A 25,288-nucleotide genomic window follows, 5' to 3' on the forward strand; every position below is an offset into this window, starting at 1 on the left:
CGTTGCTGCACGCAGGCTTTCTCTAGTTGTGGCGAGCAGGGGCTACTCTTCTTTGTGGCGCACGAGCTTCTCATTGCGGTGTCTTCTCTTGCAGAGCACGGGCTCTAGGCACGTGGGCTTCAGTAGTTATGGCATGCGGGCTCTAGAGCGCAGGCTCTGTAGTTGTGGCGCACAGGTTTTGTTGCTCTGCGGCATGTGGGATCTTCCCAGACCAGGGATCGAACCCATGTCTCCTGCATTGGCAGGCGGATTCTTAACCACTGTGCCACCAGGGAAGTCCCATTCAATACTCTTTTTAAGCACTAACTCACTTGATGACTTTGGAAATTTTATATGCCCTCAGTTTCCTCAATAATAAAGTAAGGATCTAGGTCTAGATCAATGGTTTCCAACTGGGGCCATTCACGTGGGTTCTTGAAGGCATTCATGGGGAGGGTGAGGATTGTTTTTGAATAATTTCTAAAATATGAAAAAGCCTAGTAAGAACCATACATTTGTCACCCCTACCTCCCATAAGTCTGTACACGCTCAAAAAAAGAACTGCTACATACTGGGCTGAAGTAATAGCCACTTTGTATGGAAAAACAGGTTACCTCTTGCTGATTGGAAGCTCTACTTGGTAGTCATATATCACATCTTTGATTAACAAAATCAGAAAATGGAATTTTTTCCTTAAAAAAATTTAACCAGCCAAAATAGCTTAAAATAGACTCTGAGGAAAATTGCAGTCCCTTGTGATCAAAAGCTTTAAAACCACTAAGTTCCCTTCAAGCCCACAGTTTCTAATTCCAGCATCAGATTCCTTCAGTCAGCCAGACCCATTCCCACATGGTCCCTCCTCCAGGACATATTCCTGTGTCTACAAGGTCTGCACTGGGCATTTTCCAAACAGCTTCCCAGTCATCTGCATGTCATCAGCAACTCCCCTCTCCAAGCAGGGTTGAGCAGCCACAGAGCACTGAGCTTCCAGAAGCTTGACACTCTGGCTGGAGAGGATCTGGGGGAGATAAAAGACCTGAGGGAAAGTAACACAGATTACCGCTTATTCCACAGCACAGGGACGAGGTGTACAGGCTCTGGAATCTGCCGAACCTTGGCTCTAATCTACATGACCTTGAGATATCACCTGCTTCTGCTATTCTCTATAACATAGAGAGAGTAATCATTCTTTCAAGGTGTTGTTGTCATAAGAAATAAACGCATAAATACACATAAAGCACAGAGTAAAAAATTAAAGCAGCTCTATTCCTTAGACATTTGGAAAAATGCTCAAGTGGAACCATATGGTAAGATCAGTGCTAACACCATAAAAAAACAGCTGGACACAACCTGTGTGCCAATCACTAGACCTGGACTTTCATTATAACACCTTCTGCCTCCTTACTCACCATTTCTAAGTGGAAAGCAAAAATGGACCATCTCCGCACTTGAGAGGGAAAAGGGGAAATGATATTTTTTTGAGTGCCTGAAGTTGGTCTCAGAAATACTTTGCTTGATGATTTTTTTAAAATATACATATGAATTACAACCCACTGCTTAACATAAATGCCTAATTCCATTCAGAGCAATAATTGTTGCACATAACCTTAAATATAGATTAGATTAACTATGTAGAAGGCTTTATTTGATTACAACACTGAGCGTTGTTCATACATGTTCATTATCCATCATTGTTGCTTATGTGCTAACAACCTGAAAAATGAGACAGCCTACTACCCTTCTTTTTCCCTTACCATTATTCAAGAAAAATATCTTTTTTTTCCACGATCAAGAAGCCATTGTATAATAAAGCCTAGAATTTGTCCCATATACAACCCGGAATGTCATGTCTATTTGAAGACACCTTTCTGGATTACATAGAGGAGGGGGATATCATTTCCCAAACCGGATACTACCATATGTCTCCACCAGGGCTGAGTTAGTAAATAAGGTTAGTATGCAACATAAATAACTAATCAGTCTCCTTACAGAATAATCTCTACTTGCATATGTAATGAGGATGAGATCCAAATAAAAACAGAGGCAACCTAGAGCCTGTGCTCCACAACAAGAGAAGCCACCGCAATGAGAAGCCACAGCAATGAGAAGCCCGCGCGCCACAATGAAGAGTAGACCCCGCTCGCTGCAACTAGAGAAAGCCGGCGCGCAGCAACGAAGACCCAATGCAGCCAAAAATAAATAAATAAAATAATTAAATTTAAAAAAAACAGAGGCAGACTGGCTTCTCCCTGGACTTTGCCTCAAATCAGAGTCATTATGAGATGTACATTTATTCATTCAGAACCTACTATGCTCTAAGTACTATGTTGAGTGCTGAAGAAAAAGCAGTAAATAAGCAATAAATATGTTGTAAATAAGCAGTAAATATGTCGGGTGCTGAAGAAAAAGCAGTAAATAAGCAGACATGGATTCTACCTTCACAGATTTCATAGCTAGGAGTGGAAAGAGACATTACAAAGTTAACGACACAATTTTATTATCATTGTGATATCTACTAAATGAGAAGTAGGAGCTTTTAAGAGAGCAACTCACCTAGACTGAAGGTTAGGGGGAGACTTCCATGAGAAAGTGACACTCAGCTAGATATGGAGGATGAGTGGGAGTTGGACAACAAAGAGGGAGGTGATGAGAACTTTAGCAGAGAGCCACATATTTAAAGACCCCTTAGAACTGCAAAGAACAGGGGGAGGGCGTGTCTCTGAAGCAAGAGTAGATTTGTACTGATACTAATTTGTATTGATAGCCAGGCCCTGGGCCCTCTTCAGGACCCTCTGACCTCTCCATTCCCTCTCATGTTCTGAGGCCTGGAAGTAGGACAGAACTTAAACTGTTTAAGGAAATAAAAAGTGAAGCACAGCAAGAGAGGGAAAACATGCATGAGATTTAAGATGAGCTTGAAGCAATGGGCAGGGTTAAAATTTTTAGACTTTAACCTAAGAGCAAAGGGAGCCCGCCGTGGGCGCCGGCCCAGCCGGAGGAAGCGCGGCACGATGAGCGCGGGCGACGCGTGTGCACGGGCTGGCTCGTCAAGTCGCCCCCCGAGAGGAAGCTGCAGCGCTACGCCTGGCGCAGGCGCTGGTTCGTGCTGCGGCGGGGCCGCCTGAGCGGCGACCGCGACGTCCTGGAGTACTACCGCAGCCAGCGCGCCCGCAAGCCCATCCGCGCCATCGACCTCAGCGAGTGCGCCGTCTGGAAGCACGCGGGCCCGGGCTTCCTTCCTAAGGAATTCCAGAACCATTTCGTGTTCGTTGTCAAGACTGCATCTCGCACGTTCTATCTGGTGGCCAAGACGGAGGAGGAAATGCAGGTGTGGGTGCACAGCATCAGTCAGGTGTGCAACCTCGGCCACCTGGATGACATAAAAGATTCTGTGGAGAGCGGCTCTCGCGCGCCTTTCTGCGAGCAGCCCTCCGCCGCCAGCTCCCTTCACACCGCCCCTGCTGTCAGCTCCCTGCCAAGAGATGACCCGAGCACTAGTATGGTAGCCACTGAGAAAACCGGAAGTGAGGCAGGGTTTCTCTTCCTTCCTGATTATCTGATTCTGTCCAACTGTGAGACGGGAAGACTGCACCACGCCAGTCTCCCCACCAGATGTGACAGCTGGTCAAACTCGGAGCGCTCACTGGAACAGGCGTCCTTCGACGACGTTTTTGTGGACGGCCCGCAGCCACTGCCCTCCGGGAACCTGGCCTGCCCCTCACGCCCTGGGAACAGTTCTCAAGAGGCCCCTTCCACGAGGCCCCAGGCTGCCCTGATCTGGACAAGAGATGTCAATGGCCCGTCCAGGGACCACTTTTCTTTACCAGTGCTGGAAACTTCCTTAAATTCCACCGTCCAGGGAGATCAAAACCAAGCTTCCTTGCCCTATGGGGTAAAAGGACTAGATGTTATGTCCAACACGCCACGTCCCCGCCCCCCTAAGCCGAGCCATCTCTCTGAACGGCGCCACGAGGAGCAGCTCCCGTGTGGTGGGCCCGGTGGCATCAAGAAGCCAGAAGGCGCTGTGGTACCGAGAAGAATCTCTCTCTCCGGTTTAGATAACATGAGAACCTGGAAAGGTGATGTAGAAGGCCAATCTTTAAGACACCGAGATAAGCGGCTAAGTTTAAATTTGCCGTGCAGGTTCTTCCCAATGTCCCTTCCGGCTTCCACCAGCACTGAGGACAGCTACGTGCCCATGGGCCCCCAGGCCATCGCCTCTGCTCTCGGACCCCACTGCAGCCCTGACGACTATATCCCAATGAGCTCAGGAAGCATCTCCAGCCCATTGCCTGAGCTCCCAGCGGACCTGGAGCCTCCCCCCGTGAATAGAGATCTCAAGCTTCAGAGGAAACCACGGTCACCTCCCCTGGACCTGAAAAGCCTCTCCACCATCCGGGAACACACGTCTCTCACCAGAACCCGCACTGTACCTTGCAATCGAACCAGCTTTCTCTCTCCAGAAAGAAATGGTATTAATTCTGCAAGATTTTTTGCCAATTCTGTTTCCAGAGAAGAGGAACAAAGCTACACGCAAATGGAGGAGCACGGAGAAGCCAACTTGCTGAGCAGTGGAGCCCTGACGTGGACGAGGAAATTCAGCCTGGATTATTTAGCCCTGGACTTCAACTCAGCGTCACCAGCCCCTGTGCAGCAGAAACTCCTCTTCTCAGAGGAGCAGAGAGTAGACTACGTGCAAGTGGACGAGCAGAAGACGCAAGCTCTGCAGAGCACAAAGCAGGAGTGGACGGACGAGAGGCAGTCCAAAGCGTGACGGCGCTGGGCTGCGGGCAGGGGCTCTGAGCGGGGCCGGCCCTCGTCAGCGGCCGCGCTCGCCCCTGCCGAGCCTCAGGCCGGTGCGCCGGGACGTAGACAGCTCCATCCCGGCAGGGTGGGAGCCACCAAAGCAAAAGAGGCGTCAGAAATCTTCTCCAGTGGAGCCTTTGACGTGCAGATTGGAGCCAACGGGATGACATCTTTTGACTCCAGCGCCTGAAGTCTCGACCTCTGTCCTGTGCTTCCGCTGGAATCATGAATGATCCGAGGAGAGACGCGCCTGGACACCGTCTTGTCCCCACCCCTGAGGACACAGTGCAAGATACCAAGCCTAGGGATGGTGGCAGGAAGACAATGCGAGTGACAGGAGCATTGAGTCCCGAGGTCAGGCATGAGCATATCAGATGACCCCGGTGGCTCTAGGGACATCGTTGTGCTTAAGCAGCCTCCTGTGGCCGGGTGTCCCTTTGCTGTTGGCCTTTTCCCGGCATGCTTTCACACGCACCGTCTCATCTCTTCCACTCAATGACCTCGGAAGCTAGGCTTGGCGGCGATCACTGCTCCCACTTCGAGGAAAACAATACCAAGAACCAGAGAAGGGAACGCTTGGCCCAGGATGACTCATGGAGTGAGACAGCGAGTCCGGCTCCTTCCGCCGTCTAATGCTGCCTCAGTCACTTAGGGTAACTTCAGAGACACGTGGGAAACACGTGCAGGCACGGGATGACTCATCATCTCCTCTCCCTTTCATAGGATTTTGAGCAGGTGCTTTTCCACTTGAAAGGTATGCCTGTCGAGCCAGGGTTTCTTTGTGTGGTGTCCAAACGGGGCACTCTAGCGTAATCAGCAGTTACCATTAGAGACACCTCCCGACAATCAGTGTGAAATCCATGCTTGGTTCACATGGTCCCCTTGCCATGTGTGTCCCATGAGCTGGCTAGTGCTGGCAGAAGAACATTTGCCACCCCGGGGAAAGCTATCCCTGGCCACACTGTGCTGGACCCAAGCTTCTGAGTGATTGTTATGACCCAAAAAACAACAACAAACAAACCAACCAAAAACCGGTGACTTCAAGTCTCGGGTTTCCTGGCTAATGTTTCCCTTCTGCTTTAGTGGTGACTAGCTCTGGAGCGTGCACACGTTCCCACCATGCAACGAGGGCATCTTGTCACCCTTTCCTTCGTGGGGCACTGGGGTTCAGGGGACCCAGACGACAGGCTCGATTGGGCACGGAGTTTTACTTAATGCCCCTACCTGATCCTTCTGAGCACCTGCAGCCAGAAGACAAATCTGAACAACTGGGTAGTCGGCAGGTTCTGGCCCACTGTTCGGCCACGGTGTCTCATATACGGGGATGGATCACATAGGCGGGCAGGTCTGCGGCAGCCAGGGTTAGGCAGGGCAACTGTAGGCTTTGCTGTAGGGTTTCAGGGTCTCGAACTGCTCCGAAGGTAAGTGCCAAAATCTTGGTTTTTCAGACCAGAAAAGAAGTAATTTTGATGTTCAAAGCAGCACGGTCTGGTGACATCATTTTCTTCCCAGAGCAAGACGGGGGGCAATTGCCAAGGGCTTTGACTAAGTTAAGAGTCCTTAGTGAGCCTGGATGGAGCCACGAGAGGGCTCCCTGAGCCCACGGCCTGCTCCACGGCCAGAGCCTGTAAGGAGCTGCCTTCTTCCTTCTGTGACTTGCAAGGAGTCACAGAGCCTCAGGCAGGAATCCAGGGCTACGGACTGCCAGTTCCCATAGATGGTGGCTTCCCTATGTGTGGGCCACCTGTGTTTAGGTCACTGATTGCCTGACAAAGGCCAGTGCAGAAAAACTGTACGTCCAAGTGTCAAGTACCTCAGCAGATTGAGGATAGATTGGAATAGTAAAGGCAGCTGAAATTTTGTCGGCAGTGAAATGTCGTCCAGTTGACCAAAAAACAAAAATCTGTTTCTACAAAACGTTTCCAGGGACATACTTACTGCACGAAACAATAGACACTTGAGCAGTGTGACTTGTTTGGAAGTGATTAGGGATTTAAAAAAATATGACTTCACCAGGGCGTGTGGGATTATGTCTTGGGTGTATGGGATTCCCAGGGTGTATGGGATTATGTCTTGCTTTGATAAAACTGCTAATGGATGGCTACACAAAGGCATAATGATTCAGGGACACAAAATACAGGTAGTTTTGAGCTGACGGCAGCATATGCTCCTGAGAAAGGCACCGTAAATCACAACGATGCCGGCCAAATCTTGTTTTCCGGCAGAGGTAATCCACGTGTAATGGAGGGCTATGATTCTGATGGGGTCTGAGGGATTGTTGTTTTTTTTAACAGAAATGATCCCAGATACCACTCCAAGTCAAGTACACATGGCATGTCTGTACACTGCGCAGTGTACACCTTTCTAGAAGATCTGGGAATCAACAGGACAGTGCAGCAATTAATCTCGCATTATTTTCTGTAGCTCCTTTTCGCTCCGTTTCCTTCCGTCTCCTTTCATTAGGAAATACTTCCAGATCAGGGGTTTTCTCATGCAGAAAGGGGGACCAAAGGGTCTCAAGCCTAAGTCCACAGGCCAAGGAACTTTGGGAGTTAAGCTTTCCTTGGGGAGGGAGGAGCCCTGAGGCCCAGCACACAGCCTGGCTACAAGCGCATGGTGTGACCCTGGGGACTCAGTGCCCAGGCCACTTCACCACGCAGCAAGCAGCAGCTGAGTCGTGGCCGTTGGGTCCGGGTCGAGACTGATGGCTCCCTTTAGGCCTGGCTTCCGCCCTCTCAAGGCCTCCTCCTCAGGCCCCGTTCAAACCACGTTTGTATCCACAACCGTGCAGATGTTTAACAATTCACTACGCTTTTACTATTTCATGTCTGGCATTAATAAAAGTCTTATAAGGAGAGGAAACAAAAAAAAAAGAGCAAAGGGAAACCATTGAAGGCTATTAAGTAGAGAGGAAAATATGTATTTTCTGAATACATATTTAGGGACCATTTGCTAGCAGTCCAGACAAGAGGAAATTGCAGTCTGAACTAAGGTGGTAAGAAATAGGTACTGAGAGAAGTGCAAGTGATCAGATATTCAGCAACTACTTAGATGAGAGTGGTGATGGCAGGTGATGACCAAAATGAACCTCAGGTTTCTGGCCTGAACAACTGGGTAGAGAAGAAGCCAGTTTGGAGGGGAAGGTACACTCTACACTGGCCCCATTGAATTAGAGGTGCCTCTGAGACTTCGAGTGAATATGTCCAGAGTGGTCAGCTGGACAGAGAGATGTAGTCTGGAGATAAAGCACAGTAGGTTGGGTGTCATTGCTATAGAGGAGGAAAATGAAATCCTGGGGCTGGAGAAAATCACCAAGGGGAAGAGTGTAGAGTGACAAGGAAGAGAGCTTGGAACCAAGCCCCAGAGAAGCCAGATATTTATAATTCAGAGCAGGAGATGCTGTAAAAACAACCTGAAAGAATGACCTGAGTGGTAAAGAGAAATACCAGGAGAGAGTGGTATCCCTGAGGACAAGGAAAGAAGCTATTTCTAAGAAAAAGGATTGGTTGGCTGGATAAAATGCTATTGGGAGGTGAAATAAGATCAAGACAAAATAGCCCCTACTGAATATAGCAAGTAGGGGCACTGGTGACTTTATCAAGAATAGTGCAGGGGAATAGTGGGAGATGGGAGATAGATGGTTGTATAAACGGGAGGTGGAAGAGTGGGATGACATGTGTGGACAGCTCTTTCAAGATGTTGGGCCAATAGAGGAGGAAAAGAAGTTGAAGACAGAGGAGAGAGACGAGAGAACTGATAAAGACAGATTCTTCAGAAAGCAGGAAAGGTAGGATGCAGGTAAAAGGAAGGGGGGCTCTTGAAAGGAGGAGGAACTCCTTCATTGAATAACAGGAAGGAAGTAGGGACAGTGTGTACAAAAGCAGTTTGGTTTGAAGATTTGTTGGCAGGAAGTTGAGGTTGTTTCCATCAGATGGTTTCTATTTTCTCTGACAAAAGTCAGTAAGGACGAGAGAATGCAAGGAAGTTTGAGGAGAGAAACAAAGATTTGAAATGATGTTGGCAAAAATGTGGAAAGCAAACAACTCTCGAGAAATGTGGCAGATTTCCAGGCAGTGCTGAGCTCAGTTGAAATAGGTGAGCATGAATTGAAGTGGTCTGCCAGGTTATGTAATCTTTCTCAGGATTCTCTTGGCAGCCTGGGGTGAACATAGAGAAGGTAGAATTGTTTTGCCCCATGAATATCACAAAAGGACAAGGGGAAGAGGGCGTTGAGAATACAGGTAAGAGCCTGATTGGAAAGATGGATCCAGGATTCAAAGACAGGAGAGAACTGATAAAAAGAGGTAATGTAGATAAGCCAGGCAATGGACTGGAGGTTCTGCTGAGAATGAAAGGGAGAGGTGGAAGATGTTTGAGCATCCTGGAGCGCCTGGTGGATTCTTATTTCCACATACGTACAGTTCTCAGAGTTTCATACACTGGACACATGATCATTTTAGATTTTCCAAATCTTAGAGGACAAGAGATCTACATTTCTTAGAAGATTCCCTAATATAGATTTCTTGGACTTTCCTAATAAATAAAAGGACCCATATATTTGTAAATATATCTCACCAGATTGAAGTCATTTTTACGTCAGAAAAATAACGATGTTCAAGTATTAACCACACACAACCCTAGAGTCACTCAAATCAAGAAGCGTATATTTTTTTGCCAAGATGAATCATCATCCAATGACACATCCAACTGGGAACCTCCAAACACAGATCTTTCCTCTGGTGTGCACGTTCTTTACCCCCTCAGGGTCTCTTCTATCTCACATATTATCATTGTGTATCAATTTTTCCTACACAACAGGAGGACAGAAAATCACCATCAAGAAAGTGTTTTCCCAAGTATAATTTGTCTGTTGATGAAAAGTGAAGGCCCCATGAAAACAACAGTGCAAAATCTAATCTCTTCCTCTGATGTTTGGCTCAACTGTACAACCAGTAATTCTCCCATCCTCATCTTGGCTGAGGCCTCCAAGCATCAAACATTCTGAGTTGCAGTCTAGGAAAGAGAATGGAGGCAGAAAGCTGTCTAAATCAGTGCTGCTCTGGGTGACCTGAAGACCGTTGTCGGTCTACCAACAGTGACCAGACTGTGGCAAGGGAAGAAAAGAAATGAAGAGTAAGTGCTTAAAAAACTTCATAGCAATTTGACAGGGTATTTTTTTGTTTGCTAGATTGAATCATTGAAAATAGGGTTTGTATTTTGTATGTTTGTTATAATTTTTAAATTTCATTTTCCTAGTAATTCTTGTTATTGTATTTTGTAAAAATGTTGATCCATAATGGATTGGAATTTATTCTTCAGTCTGGTTCTTAGCCTAAGACACTTTGAGAAGCAAGGTTCTAAATCACACACAGACAAGCTTATTCCCAGACTCATGGAAACTCTAAATTAGAAGAAAGAGGTAGTAAGATACAAATGGTAGAAATATAAGATACATGCACCCCAGTGTTCACAGCAGCATTATTTAAAATTGCCAAGACATGGAAACAACCTAGGTGTCCATCAACAGATGAATGGATAAAGAAGATGTGGTGTGTGTGTGTGTGTGTGTGTATATATATATACACACACACACACACACACACACACACACACAATGGACTACTATTCAGCCATAAAAAAGAATAAAATAATACGATTCATAGCAACACAGATGGACATAGAGATTAGCATACTAAGTGAAGTAAGTCAGACAGAGAAAGACAAATATTATATGATATCACTTCTATGTGGAATCTAAAATGTAAATACAAATGAATTTATTTACAAAACAGACTCACAAACATAGAAAACAAACTTATGGTTACCAAAGAGGAAAGCGGAGGGGGAGGGATAAATTAGGAATTTGGGATTAACGGATACACACTACTGTATATAATATAGATAAATAACAAGAGCCTACTGGGAATTCTCTGGCAGTCCAGTGGTTAGGACGCAGTGCTTTCACTGCTGGGGGCCAGATTCAATCCCTGGTCAGGGAACTAAGATCCTACAAGCTGCGTGGCATGGCCAAAAATATATATATAACGAGGGCCTACTGTATAGCACAGGGAATTATATTCAATATCTTGTAATAACCTATAATGGAAAAGAATCTGAAAAAAAAAAAAATATATATATATATATAAAACTGAATCTCTTTGCTATATACCTGAAACTAATACAATACTGTAAATCAACTATACTTCTATTTAAAATATATATATATATATACATATATTATACTTAGACTAACCCGATTTCAAATCCCCACTCTACCACTTACTGTTGACCTTGGGTAAATTGGCTAATCTCAATTCCTTATCTGAAGGTAGGGAAAATAGTCCTTGATTTGCATATTAAGATGAGGATTATGTGAAATACTGTGCTAGTGGCCTAGCACAATACCAGGCCCACAGTAAGGACTGTGAGTTGCCTTAAAGACCATGGGGTTGAACCCACAACCCATTGCTCCAATTAGAATCTCAGGCCCCAACAATGTCCCAACCACAGGTACCTAGCATAGGCAGCATATCCTGACAAGGAACCCAGCTCAGGCAAGCCAAGTTGTACCGGCCAGGTCATCTCTCCATTTTCTCCATTAAACTGAAAGAACTTAACATCCTAACCAGGAAGGAAATGTGGCAGCTACCGTTGGCTGTCATTCTTCCCTTCTCTCTTGATAAAGAACCTTTATTTTGTTCAGATGTCAGGCATCTGTGTGCTTCAAGGGAGCTGGGCCCCTCCCATGGTAATTTTATTTCCCCTGTCCAGTAACTGATTAAGAAAAGGGTCTGTGATATAACTTGGTCAAAGAAATATGAGGTTGGCTGAGGGACTACAGGGACATGTGTTTCTCACTCTTTTTTATTTTTTATTTTTTATTAATCCCTAGAATAAGTTACCAAAGGGAATGTGTTCCCTCAGCCTCTACAATAACCCAGGCTTTATTTGTAGGAATGGGATAATAAATTCTGTGCCTATTCATTTTTTTTTCCTCTTTCCTTTAATTTTTTAATTTTTATTTTTAACATCTTTATTGGAGTATAATTCCTTTACAATGTTGTGTTAGTTTCTGCTGTATAACAAAGTGAATCAGCTATATGCATACGTATATCCCCATATCCCCTCCCTCTTGTGTCTCCCTACCACCATCCCTATCCCACCCCTCTAGGTGGTCACAAAGCACCGAGCTGATCTCCCTGTGCTATGCGGCTGCTTCCCACTAGCTATCTGTTTTACATTTGGTAGTGTAAATATGTCCATGCCACTCTCTCACTTCATCCCAGCTTACCCTTCCCCCTCCCCGTGTCCTCAAGTCCATTCTCTATGTCTGCGTCTTTATTCCTGTCCTGCCCCTAGGTTCATCAGAACCTTTTTTTTTCTTTTAAGATTCCATGTATATGTGTTAGCATACGGTATTTGTTTTTCTCTTTCTGACTTACTTCACTCTGTATGTCAGACTCTAGGTCCATGCACCTCACTACAAATAGTTCAATTTCTTTTCTTTTTATGGCTGAGTAATATTCCATTGTATATATGTGCCACATCTTCTTTATCCATTCATCTGTCGATGGACACTTAGGTTGCTTCCATATCCTGGCTATTGTAAATAGAGCTGCAATGAACATTTTGGTACATGACTCTTTTTTTTTTTAAATCTCCATGACCACCTTTATTTATTTATTTATTTTTAACATCTTTATTGGAGTATAATTGCTTTACAATGGTCTGTTAGTTTCTGCTTTATAACAAAGTGAATCAGTTATACATATACATATGTTCCCATATCTCTTCCCTCTTGCGTCTCCCTCCCTCCCACCCTCCCTATCCCACCCCTCTAGGTGGTCACAAAGCACCGAGCTGATCTCCCTGTGCTATGTGGCTGCTTCCCACTAGCTATCTATTTTACATTTGGTAGTGTATATATGTCCATGCCACTCTCTCACCCTGTCACATCTCACCCCTCCCCCTCCCCATATCCTCGAGTCCATTCTCTAGTAGGTCTGTGTCTTTATTCCCGTCTTGCCACTAGGTTCTTCATGACCTTTTTTTTTTTTCCTTAGATTCCATATATATGTGTTAGCATACTGTATTTGTTTTTCTCTTTCTGACTTACTTCACTCTGTATGACAGACTCTAACTCCATCCACCTCACTACAAATACCTCCATTTCGTTTCTTTTTATGGCTGAGTAATATTCCATTGTATATATGTGCCACATTTTCTTTATCCATTCATCCGATGATGGACACTTAGGTTGCTTCCATGTCCTGGCTATTGTAAATAGAGCTGCAATGAACATTTTGGTACATGACTCTTTTTGAATTATGGTTTTCTAGGGTATATGCCCAGTAGTGGGATTGCTGGGTCGTATGGTAGTTCTATTTTTAGTTTTTTAAGGAACCTCCATACTGTTCTCCAGAGTGGCTGTATCAATTTACATTCCCACCAACAGTGCAAGAGGGTTCCCTCTTCTCCACACCCTCTCCAGCATTTATTGTTTGTAGATTTTTTGATGATGGCCATTCTGACCCGTGTGAGGTGATACCTCATTGTAGTTTTGATTTGCATTTCTCTAATGATTAATGATGTTGAGCATCCTTTCATGTGTTTGTTGGCAATCTGTGTGTCTTCTCTGGAGAAATATCTATTTAGGTCTTCTGCCCATTTTTGGATTGGGTTGTTTTTTTGATATTGAGCTGCATGAGCTGCTTGTGTATTTTGGAGATTAATCCTTTGTCCGTTGCTTCATTTGCAAATATTTTATCCTATTCTGAGGGTTGTCTTTTCATCTTGTTTATGGTTTCCTTTGCTGTGCAAAAGCTTTTAAGTTTCATTAGGTCCCATGTGTTTATTTTGGTTTTTATTTCCATTACTCTAGGAGGTGGGTCAAAAAGGATCTTGCTGTGATTTATGTCAAAGAGTGTTCTGCCTATGTTTTCCTCTAAGAGTTTTATAGTGTCTGGCCTTACATTAAGGTCTTTAATCCATTTTGTGTTTATTTTTGTGTATGGTGTTAGAGAGTGTTCTAATTTCATTCTTTTACATGTAGCTGTCCAGTTTTCCCAGCACCACTTATTGAAGAGGCTGTCTTTTCTCCACTGTATATCCTTGCCTCCTTTATCAAGGATAAGGTGACCATATGTGTGTGGGTTTATCTCTGGGCTTTCTATCCTGTTCCAATAATCTATATTTCTATTTTTGCGCCAGTACCACACTGTCTGGATGACTGTATCTTATGCTTAAAAGCAAGAAAACTGGGTTTTTTCTGCCTCTGGTTGTTGTCCACATTTGCAGCCTGGAATATCTGAGCCCTTCCTGAGACCAAGAGGGGACTCAGCCTAAGAGGATAAATCAACAAGCAGAAAATAGCAAACAGAATAATGGAAAGAACTAGGTCCTTGATGACTTTGTTAAATCCATGAATTAACCAATCGATCAATTAACCAATTAAATTCTGGGAACTACTTCAGAATTTTCGATATGTGAGATAATAATTTTCCTTTTGACTAAGTCACTGTTATTTGGGTTTTAGGTTACTTGCAGCCAAAATCTGTATGAAAAATATGCATGAACTCTTGGGCTATAAACAGTTCAGCCACTTCAATCTTGAGGCTCCCCTTATCCCCTTCAATCTTGAGGCTTCCTCTTTATGGGTGGCTAAGTCACCTCTGACTCATCCACTGAACCCCCAATATTTGACGGAGTTCAGGATAGGCAAGGAGTTCATTCCCTTTCACCACAGGACATGGATCCTGAGTTTTAGCAAATTTTTAAGCCAGCCCTCATCCCACCTTCTGACTGCTTTCATCTAAGGAAACCAGAGCTCTGCAGAGCTAAGTCCACACTCTGATGCCAGGAATGAAATGTGTGAGGAGCACCAGCTTATGTATCTTGCCCACATCTGCCTTTCTCACAGGGCTCTACCATCTCACCTCCTTTCTCCTGAGGTGGAGCCTCCTTTACAGCTCTTTCCCATCCTCTAAGGGCGTTTTCAGATGATTCTTCTTCTATGAAGCCTTCTACCACAATGGAAGACCACACTCTTACTCCACTCATTGACCAAACCTCTGTATCACATGTTTAGACAACTGATGATAGTCTGAAAGATTTTGTCTTCTAGTTATTTCCTATAAACTTGACATTGTTCCTCCAACCTGACTGTGAACTTTTGAGTGCAGAGTCTTGACAGTCCTATATCCCCAACAGCATCAAGCACAGAGAAAGCATTAAATAAATGCTTGTGTTCAATGAAAAAGAAAACTTTCTCTTTAGTCATAAAATCACAAACATTTTGAGTTACACCTTCAAAGGCTCTCTTGTCCAACTGCCCAACTGCCACCCACAATGATCCTAACAGATGGACCTCAAGCTTACTCTTCAACATTTGCAATAAGGCAGAACCCATCACTTTGTGTGCCATCTGTTTCATTTCTGGACAGCTCTCATTATTGAAAAGTTATTTGAATTTTATTATCAGGCCCAAATTTGTTTCCCCATAACTTGCCTTCAGTTGTTTCACTTTTATTTTCTGGGATAAAATAGAATAAACATATTTCATCTTCATATGGATAGCCTTTCAAATATTGAAGGCAGCTATTCTACCTGTTCTAGTCTTAATTTCTTCAGGCTAACTATCTTCAGTTACTCAAATTATTCTGTAAAAGTTGTGGTTTTCAGGATCTTTTCCATTCCCACTTTTTTTTCTTGTATTCACTCACTAAGACAGTCATTTCTCTCTTACACCTCATTTATTAATTCAACAAGTATTGATTGAGTTCTTCCTGTGTGCCAGGCATATAGCAGAGAATCAGACATGGAGCTTGCAGCCTCAGGAGGGAAGACAAGTAAAAAATGACACTGAGGAACCAAGTGTGTGTGCCTGGTCACTGCATTGCACAATGTTGGGGGCACCATTCACACATAATACAACACAAATTTCACCCCTTGGAGTTGTGCAATGGGGTAGACTAGTCACTGATGGGAGCAAGAGTGCATCAGGAAAGGCCTCCCTACAAGAAAGTATATTTAAACTGAGACCTGAAATATGAGTATAAGTTAACTAGGCAAAGAGAGAAAGGAACAGTGTGCTGTGCTGAGGGAACGGCAGGTACAAAGACGTGGAGGAGAAGGAGGAAGGTGTGAGAGTCAGAGGCAATAGAGAAAAATGAATCTTGAGAAGTAAGCAAGGGTCAGGACATACATTTTCTATGAGACCATGTTGGGGAGGTTGACTCACATCCTAAAGAGGGTGGGAATCCTTTGAAGGGTTTTAAGCAGGGAAATAACATGATAATATTTGCATTCTGGCTTCTGTGTGGAAAGTGGATTAGCTGAGAGTAAGACCAGAGACTGGGAGACCAATTCAAAACCTGTTACAGTTATCCAAGCAAAAAAAAAAAAAAAAAAAAAAATCAGACAGTGGCCTGAACCAAGGTAGTAGCAGTGAAATAAAAAGGAAATTATATAGACATACTTGTGCAACAGTTCAGATGTAGCATCAATTAGATTTGATGTCTCACTGGATGTGGGGAATGAAGGAAAGGGAGAAATCAAGGATCTCTGAGACAAATGGTGGTGCCATAGACTGAGACTGGAAATCCTGGAGGAGGCCCAGGTTTTAAAAAGGAGGAAGATGCAAATCCCAGTTTGGGATATACTCAGTTGAGATACCTTAAGATATCTAAATGGATATCTAATTTGATTTCAGGAGATATTGGCACAGATTTTGGAGTCATCAGTATGTAAACACTTACTAAAGTTGCGGGAGAGGGTGTCAACTCACTCAGAAAAACTATAGAGCATGAGAATAGAAGATTTAAAGCACCGAGGGATATAGTCATTTAATGGGTGGGCTGAGGAAGAGGTATCAGAAATGGAGACCAAGGAGGAACAGCCAGAAGGATAAAAAGAGAAATGGATTGTGATGCATGGAAGCCAAGGGGACCAGGAGGAGTGAAGTCCTGCTGAGAATCCTCAGGATGTGTCCACTGGCAGATTAGGACCACCACTCTCTTTCCCCAGGATTATCTACCGTGATGTCGCCTCACCACCGTCTTGCAGATCCTTCAGTTGCAGCCACACTACATTGTTGGCTGTACTAGGTGTTGTGGGTTGAACCATGTCTCCCAAAAATATCTGTTCAAGTCCTTTCAATTAAAAAAAAACACGATCTGGAGTTCCCTGGTGGCACAGTGGTTAAGAATCTGCCTGCCAATGCAGGGGACACGGGTTCGTTCCCTGGTCCGGGAAGATCCCACATGCCGCGGAGCAGCTAAGCCCATGCGCCGCAACTACTGAGCCTGCACTCTAGAGCTCACGAGCCATAACTAGTGAGCCTGCGAGCCACAACTAGTGAGCCTGCGAACCACAACTCCTGAGCCCACGTGCCACAACTACTGAAGCCCACGCGCCTAGAGCCCATGCTCCACAACAAGAGAAGCCACTGTACAAAAGAAAGCCCATGTGCAGCAACAAAGACCCAACGCAGCCAAAAATAAATAAATAAATAAATAAATAAATAAATAAAGATCTGTTCAAGTCCTAAATCCCCAGTACCTGGAATGTGATCTTATTTGAAAATAGGGTCTTTGCAGATGTAATTAAGATGAAGTTATACTGAAATCTCGTGTGCCCTAATCTAATGACTGGTGTCCTTATAACAAAAGGGAAATTTGGACACAGAGACACAGACACACAGAAAAGATGGCCATGTGGAGACAGAGGCAGAATTGGAGTTATGTTGCCACAAACCAAGGAACACTAAGGATTGCTGGCAACCACCAGAACCCAGAAGAGGCAAGGAGGAGTCTTTCCTAGAGCCTTCAGAATGAGCATGGCCCCGGTGACTCCTTAATTTTGGACTTCTAGCCTCCAGAACTGTGAGCGAATACATTTCTGTTGTTTTAAGCCACACGGTTTGTGGTGGTTTTTTACAGAAGCCCTAGGAAAGTAATACCCTGGGGTCAGCTAAAATCCCAATCTTTTAAATTTGAACTAAGACCAAGTTACCTCATCCTCATTCTGTGTTGTACACTGAAGATTTTTACAGTAAATTTATGGCGTGTGCTCATCCAGGTCTGCTTTACTCTTAGATATTTGGACAACTGATCTAGCTTTTGATAAATATGGCTTCTATACTTTTACCCAAGTTGATAGAACATTAAACATGGTGTATCAAGGCCACAGCACATCAGATAACAATCAAGGTCCTTCTGTCAGCTAGAAATAATAGACAACTATAGCTTAACCAGAAATTGACTTTCTCAGATGCCTTGATGAAATCAAGATACTCAAGTCTGCGTAATGGAAGTTCAAATCTACCAGTCCAATGACCATAGGAAACAAATAGCTTATTTAGAGCAGAAAGACCTCAGATCTGCCCTGTCCACACAAGACAGGCACTGTGTAAAAGCATCTGTTCATTTTGTTGAGTGAGCCTCAATGTCTCTGACCCACTGACAATCTTGCCCCAGCCTTCAGATTTGAGGTACTTTGTCTCCCAGGCATGAGTTTAAGGCCCCTCTAACATATGACTCTGCACCCGCATCTGCAGACTCTTCCTGACTCAGGTGTCTCCCTAATGACAAGTGGCATCGCAGCCTTAAGGGTGAAACCTTAAACAGTGAAAATTTACTGAATCCTAGTGACAGCTGCCTTCTCCTGCACTTGCTCACACACCATTGGTTTAATAATCTGGCATCCTGTCCACTCCAAACGTAGAGAGAAGCAGTAGGGCCAGTGTTTCCACAGAGAAACTGGGAGTGAGTGGGAGACTGAGAAAGGAAAGATGCTCACATATTAGGAAAAAGAGATGTCACAGGAGCTGACATTTGTTCAGTAGGAGATGGGACAAATACAACTCCATGTTTACTGCCAGAAACCAAAGCTTTGGGTGAGATCTTGAATTCATAGAGAGGAGGGAGGTTAGGGAAGTTCCTGACCTGCAGCTCCCTTGGGCTTTGGTGCATGACTGGGGTGTTTCCTGAGTGGTTGATTTTGCTGTACTGGGTTCTTTTTTTCCCCTCCCTTCTCCTATTGTTTTATAACACATGATAACTTTCTCGTCCCTCTCCACTGACTTTCATGGGAAAATACTATGAAGGAATAAAGTCATATTCATACAAATAAATAATCCATCGTTCCAGAATCACCGCATCTTTATTCCTATATCCTGAATCAAATGGCTTTGCTATCCACAATCTCTTTGATAGATAAGCAGTCAGCGCCTTCTCTCAAGTCAGAAAGGAAGAGATCCAATGTTTTTTTTTTTTCCAGATTTCCCAGAAGCTTCTTAGGATATTAGGATTAATTAGACAGACATGATTAGAACTAGAGAGTCAGCTTTATCATCAGCTATGTTAGTTAAGGTAATACCATAATAGGCTGCTGTGTCAGATAAACCCTGAAATCTCACTAACTTAACACATTAGAAATTTATTTCTCACTCCCGGAAAGAATGCGTGTGGACGGGGAGCAGCAAGGGGGGGTGTGGAGAGATACAGACAAGAACTCTGTTCCACATGGTCATCCGTGCTGATGGAGGTTCTGTGTCAGAGTCACCCTCAGAGACAGGATGGACCCCAAACACACCCAAAATGTGGTTCGGATGACAAGACTGATCATCACACACGCGCGCACACACACACCTCAAGAGGATATGGAAATGTTTATTGTTTACATAATAAGGCTTTCTGTGGGGAACAAGGTGGCTTCTCAAACAGGTCCAGGAATGGCTTGGGAGAGAGCAGGGGTTTGGGGTTTCGTGATAGTTAGGTGAGGGGGCTTGCTAAGGATTCCCAGGCACAGGCTGAGACCTGCATGGTTTGAACCTCCCGCCAGTGCCAAGGGAGGGCGCGCTTAAGCTTTCTTATCAGTCTCCTGGGGGCAGAAGAGACAAGGGGAGTCGCAGGCTCTACGGATGTCAGCAGTCAAACATCAAAAACCGAGTCAAACTTAATTCACTTTGCTATCATCGACCCATAGCTTTCGTGGTCGTCTTGAATGTCGACATGGCAGCCCGAAGAGAAGGTATTGAATGGAAAGGAAAACGGAAGATGTATGGGAGGTTTTTAGAGGTAAGGCCTGGGAATGGGGGCACTTCCTTTCTGCCCACATTCCACTGATTAGAACTCAGTCACAGAGGAAAGTGTAGTCTCTGGCTGTGCAGCCACTTCCCAGCAGCAACAACAGAAGGGACAGAAATCTGCAGTGCAGAGCTAGCCTTTCCTGCCACCGTGAATTGCAAGCAGTGAGGGATCTAGGCTTTGTGGGGCGCAAAGCTTGAATAATTTGGAGGCTGTCTCTAAGAAAAAATAAATTAATAGTTACAGGTACAAAATTAGAAAAGGCCCGCGCAACTCAGGGCTCTGAATTGAAGCTCCGTTAGCTTCACTGTAAAGGCCTCGCAGGACGATTCTAAAGTGGCCACCACTTGCCACTCTTCAGGGTCACCGAGGACAAACCAAGAGGAAAGGGTTGTGGGTTCTGACAGGGCTACAGAACTCCTTCCTGGCAGGGGATGGGGGGCTGGGCGAAGTAAACTCTGACATTGGTGACAAGCTATAGAGTTCATGGAACTCCAGTCCAGATCCTATGAAGACAATGGCAAATGTGCAGTAAAAATTGGGAAAAAATATTGTTACGTATTTTCTGTTAGTGAAAACAGATAAAATGTTACCGCTTTTGAGACCACAATCCCTAAAGAAATTACTTCCCTTTGGTTTTTGCTCTATATGTAGCTACTCAGTGGCTTGGGGCAGGGATACTTTTTAAGTAACAGGTTTATTAGGGTGAAGCATGAGCAACATTATTTGGTATTCTATGATTTCAGAAAGTTTGGGAAACAGCAGTATCCCTTTGTAGGCCTCCAGCCCTGAGATTCTCTGATTCAGGGATGTTCTCAGAATGTCCATCACTCAACCTATTCTCTGATGTACCTGGATAGGAGCATGTGATACCAACCAGAGAGGTTTTATGGGGTCTTAGGATCCCATAAGAATTGTGACCCTCCACTCTCCCTATAGACAACAGCAGGACTTTAAAGATTTTTTTTTTTTTCAATTTATTCGGCCATGTCGGGTCTTAGTTGAGGCACGTGGGATCTTTCGTTGCAGAGCATGGGCTCTCTAGTTGTGGCATGCGGGCTCAGTAGTTGTGGTGCATGAGCTCCAGAGCGCTTGGGCTCAGTAGGTGTGGCGCACGGGCTTAGCTGTCCCGCAGCACGTGGGATCTTTGTTCCCGGACCAGGGATCGAACCTGCGTCCCCTGCATTGGAAGGTGGATTCTTAAACACTGGACCACCAGGGAAGTCCCAACAGCAGGGCTTTAAATATCTGGGTTTCAGCTCTACCTAGCCCCACCGCGTAAGAGCTTCTACGGGATGTACTCCTCCTTACTACCTCACTTTTCTTTTTTCCTTGATTTTCTTATTTATTTTTATTCAGCTTTATTATACCACATCGAATACAGTTTGGGAAGCTTCTATGGAGAAAAGTGATATAAAAATAAAATACTAAACACAATAAATAATAAAGTGAAATAAACAAAAATTTGTTTAAATGATGTAGCCGCTGAAATCTAGACAGACGCTAGGTTATTAAAAGGAATTCTCAGGGTATCTTTTAACCGTCAGCCACAACCATCCACTCACCCAATATTTACTGAGCATCCTCTGTGGGGATTGTGCCTCCAGGGGTTCACCGTACTCCAGGGGCAAAGTGTTTCCGGCTTGCCCTCCCGCGCTGCACAGGTTTGTGGCTACTTTGTGGCAGCCCCTGCTGGGCCTGCTGGAACGTCAGGTTGAGGAATGAGATGGGTTGGAATGGTTGGTGCGGTTACTGCCACAAGACCCACTGAGGGCAGAACGAGAGGAAATGGGTTGAAGCAGCAGCAGGAGGGATGGGGGTTTGGCAGAGGGAAGGTTTCCCCTCGGTCTGGGAAGGAAGAGCTGTCTCAGGTGACAGGAGAGCTGGAAGGATCAAGGTGCCAGCTGCCCTCGGGCATCTAGATCCAGGGTGGCTTTCCCTGTGTCTCACCAACCTCTGGGGACTGCTCCTAGCCCCAGCACGTGCTGCTGTCTCTGCCACACCCTTTGGCACTTAGTCATACAGTGCCTGGTGTTGCCTCCTCCAAACTGTCAGGGAGGTGGGGTCTCCGTCTTGTGCTTGTTACTAAGACGTTACTAGGTTCCCGCCAACGTTCAACAAATAGGGACTACTGTGTGCCAGGCGCCGGGATGTATCAGTGAATAAAGCAGACACTAATTCCTGCCCTTGTGGAGCTTGCATTCCAGTCATTATAAATAACTTAGATGGCTTTTTAGAAGGTGATCAGATCTATGGGGGAGGGGGGATTAAGCAGGGTAATTGTTTTGTATGTACATCATACATCAATAAAAAATGGTTTTTAAAAATAAAGCCATGGAGGAGAATCCAGTGCCCAGAGTAAGGAGTCGGGGGTGGGAAGGAAGCCGGCAGTTTGAACTAGAGCTATAAGTGCAGACATTATTGAAAAAGTGACACATGAACAGAACGTAAAGGAAATAAGTTGTGCAGATATCTGAAGGAGGAGCGTTCCACCGGGGGCCCTGGGGGCTGGCAGGGGGCAGGAGGTGCTGCACTGTGCCCTTGCAGCCCTCAGGTCCATGAGTGCTGTGGCTCGTTCACTGACAAGCGGCCGTGAGCCTCTCCGAGCCTCAGATGACTTCACTGCCTCCTCTTTGCCTTTGGGAGGTGTTCCAAGCAAGTTGTAAACTCCTGCTGACCATGTCAGGGCCCTGAACTACAGAAGATTTTTTTCTAGGCACTCAATCAAGTTGAGCCTCCACTTACAAGTCTATAAAATGGGGATGATAATACCACTATCTCATAGGGTTGTTGGAGGTCAAAATCCACGAGCAGAGAGGTCGCAAAGGGGTATGGGGCCTCTGAACTGAGCTGGGCGGTTCCTTCATTCACTGTGTGCCAGGAACTGGGCTAAGGGTTTACACTGATTAGCTATTTAATTCTCACAACACAGCATGACAAAGATGCCCTTTCTGTCACTGTTTCACTGATGGGAAATTGAGGCTTACAGAGGGTGAAAGCTTTGAGCCGGCAAGTGGAAGAGCCAGAACGTGACCAGGATCTGTGGGAGTCCAGGGCGCTGGCCCACACCGCCTCTCTTGCTCAATCACTCAAGCCACACTGTATTTGCTGGTGTGAGCACAAAGGACCAGGTTCTGAAACCCAACCTAGACACAGCTTCTCTCACATTTCCTTTCAATCAGCCCCAGTCTCTGTGGCCTCCTTTGCTGGGATATAACCCAGTGGTTTTCACCCCCGAAGTCAGGCACCTGATTAATTTTGTCAACTGTGGGAGGGAGGGAAGGGGATGCATTCTTAGAACTGGGGCCGACGCTGGGGCTGGCGGGCTCCACTTTCAGCTCATGCTAGATACCACCGGCACAGGGGTTTTGAGAGAAACCCTGTGACTCAACCTCACCTCTCACGGTCCTTGTTTCACTCGAAGGCACACCGTCTTCCCATCAGCCTCCCTTGGCCCGCAATTCTGCCCAGCTGCTAACGCCCCCCAGTGACACTCCCCCCCCACCGCCCCGCCAGCTACTTGCGCTGCCTCCCAGCAAGTCACGTCCCAGCATGGGCGGGGGTCCTCTTTGCGGGCTGAAGAGCAACACATCCAGTGGGTCCGAACAGCCCCGCCCCAGACCCTATAGCAGACTTGCCCAACCAAAGCCACCCAGTGTGGGGCTTCCCTGGTGGCGCAGTGGTTGAGAATCTGCCTGCTGATGCAGGGGACACGGGTTCGAGCCCTGGTCTGGGAAGATCCCACATGCCGCGGAGCAACTAGGCCCGTGAGCCACAACTACTGAGCCTGCGCGTCTGGAGCCTGTGCTCCGCAACGAGAGAGGCCGCGACAGTGAGAGGCCCGCGCACCGCGATGAAGAGTGGCCCCCGCTCGCCGCAACTAGAGAAAGCCCTCGCACAGAAACAAAGACCCAACACAGCCAAAAAAATAAATAAATAAATAAAAGAAAAAAAAAAAAACCTGCTCTTCGTGGTTTAAATAAATTAATTAATTAATTAAAAAAAAAAAAAAAAAGCCACCCAGCGTTAATCACCTTTACCCAGGCAGAGAGCAACGGGCGCCAGCCCAGGACACTGCTGCGACAGCTGCCACTGTTACGAAAGGGCGTGGGTCAGCAGGAAGAGAGAGCTCAGAAGGAATAGAGCAGGGAAGGGGCAGGAAGACACATTTCCAGATTCCCAAACCCAAACTCTCCTTTTTAGTTAAGTCAACCTGCTAGCACTGATACAATAATAAGACTACTTCCTATGATACATAATAACGAGTGCTGTGTGCCAGGCATTATGCTCAAGCTTTTACAAGTCTTTTACACAGTTTTTCATTTGTTCCTCACAACAACTGAATGAGGTCAGTGATATTATTTTGTTAGTCTGGGTCCTCCGAGAAGCAGATGACAAAATGGGATTAAACATGCACACGTTTTATGAGGGGAAATGCCTTTATGAGAGAAAATAGGGTGGGAGCCAGGCCAGGCAGGGAGAGCCATCATACCACACCTGACCCCATCGAGGAGTGAGGGAGAGGAGTCTGGGCACAGGAGTCCTAGAGGTTCCACAGAGTTGCCAGGGAGTCCTCCAGCCAAAGTCACTAGGGTTCTGGTTCCCCCAGGAACCCATGTGCCTTGGCATCCCTGCTGTGCCCAGTCACTGGCTGGGGGCAGATGCAGGGGAGGATGGCCTCAGTGCAGATGCAACAATGGGTTTCAGAGCAAGCAGCTGGGGCCCTTGGATGATTATGCTGTAATTGGATATCTGTAAGGCACCTGCTCATAATTAATAATTAAGTATTATAAATATTAATATTTAATTAATAGTTGTGGGGTGCCACAATTATTATCCCCATTGTACTGGTTGGTAAACTGAGGCTCAGAGAGGTCAAGTCACCTGTCCATAGTTTGAACCCAGTTGAGTATAACTCCAAAGCTTTCTCCTGTGCAGTGTGCATCTGAGTTATTGACCACCGTGTCACAAGCCTGATCTCAGACTCGGTAATCAGCAGAGGGCTGAGCACACGATCAGTGTCCCAGAAAGGGTTTTGGGGGGAAAATGTGGTTGAGCTCCTGAATAGTAAGAAAAACTCCTTGCATGTCTCCTGTGTCCCCCATAACACCTAGGATCCTGAGTCAGAGCTATCTCCTCTGCCATGTGCCTTTCTTTCCCCACGCTCCCTAATCAGAGGGGCCATCCCTCCCAGGTAACCTCCCATGGCACTCTGGGCCTCTTACAGCACCTGCCAGTCTTTCTTATGTCAAAGTCATTTGCACACTGCAAACTCCTAGGTGCTCCACCTGGGACACTCGCTTCCCAGTCTGAGGAGTGGGTCAGGTAACCTGCTCAAAGTCAAATACCAGTAGGAGGCTGAACAAGGCTGAACCTCAGAGTTGTCTTTGAGCCATTCTGCCTACACACCCAAAATT

At 45.6% G+C, this 25,288-nt stretch overlaps 1 pseudogene across 1 annotated transcript; it reads left to right on the forward strand.

Annotated features, from left to right (window-relative positions):
• The first annotated feature begins 2,990 nt into the window (after positions 1–2,990).
• Positions 2,991–7,634, forward strand: LOC309609276 (GRB2-associated-binding protein 3 pseudogene; annotated as a pseudogene). The gene has a single exon. The product of its transcript is annotated as a GRB2-associated-binding protein 3 pseudogene (transcript).
• The last annotated feature ends 17,654 nt before the right edge of the window (positions 7,635–25,288 follow it).

This window comes from Balaenoptera borealis (assembly GCF_965194805.1).
Source record: "Balaenoptera borealis genome assembly, chromosome: 1".
NCBI lineage: Eukaryota > Metazoa > Chordata > Mammalia > Artiodactyla > Balaenopteridae > Balaenoptera > Balaenoptera borealis.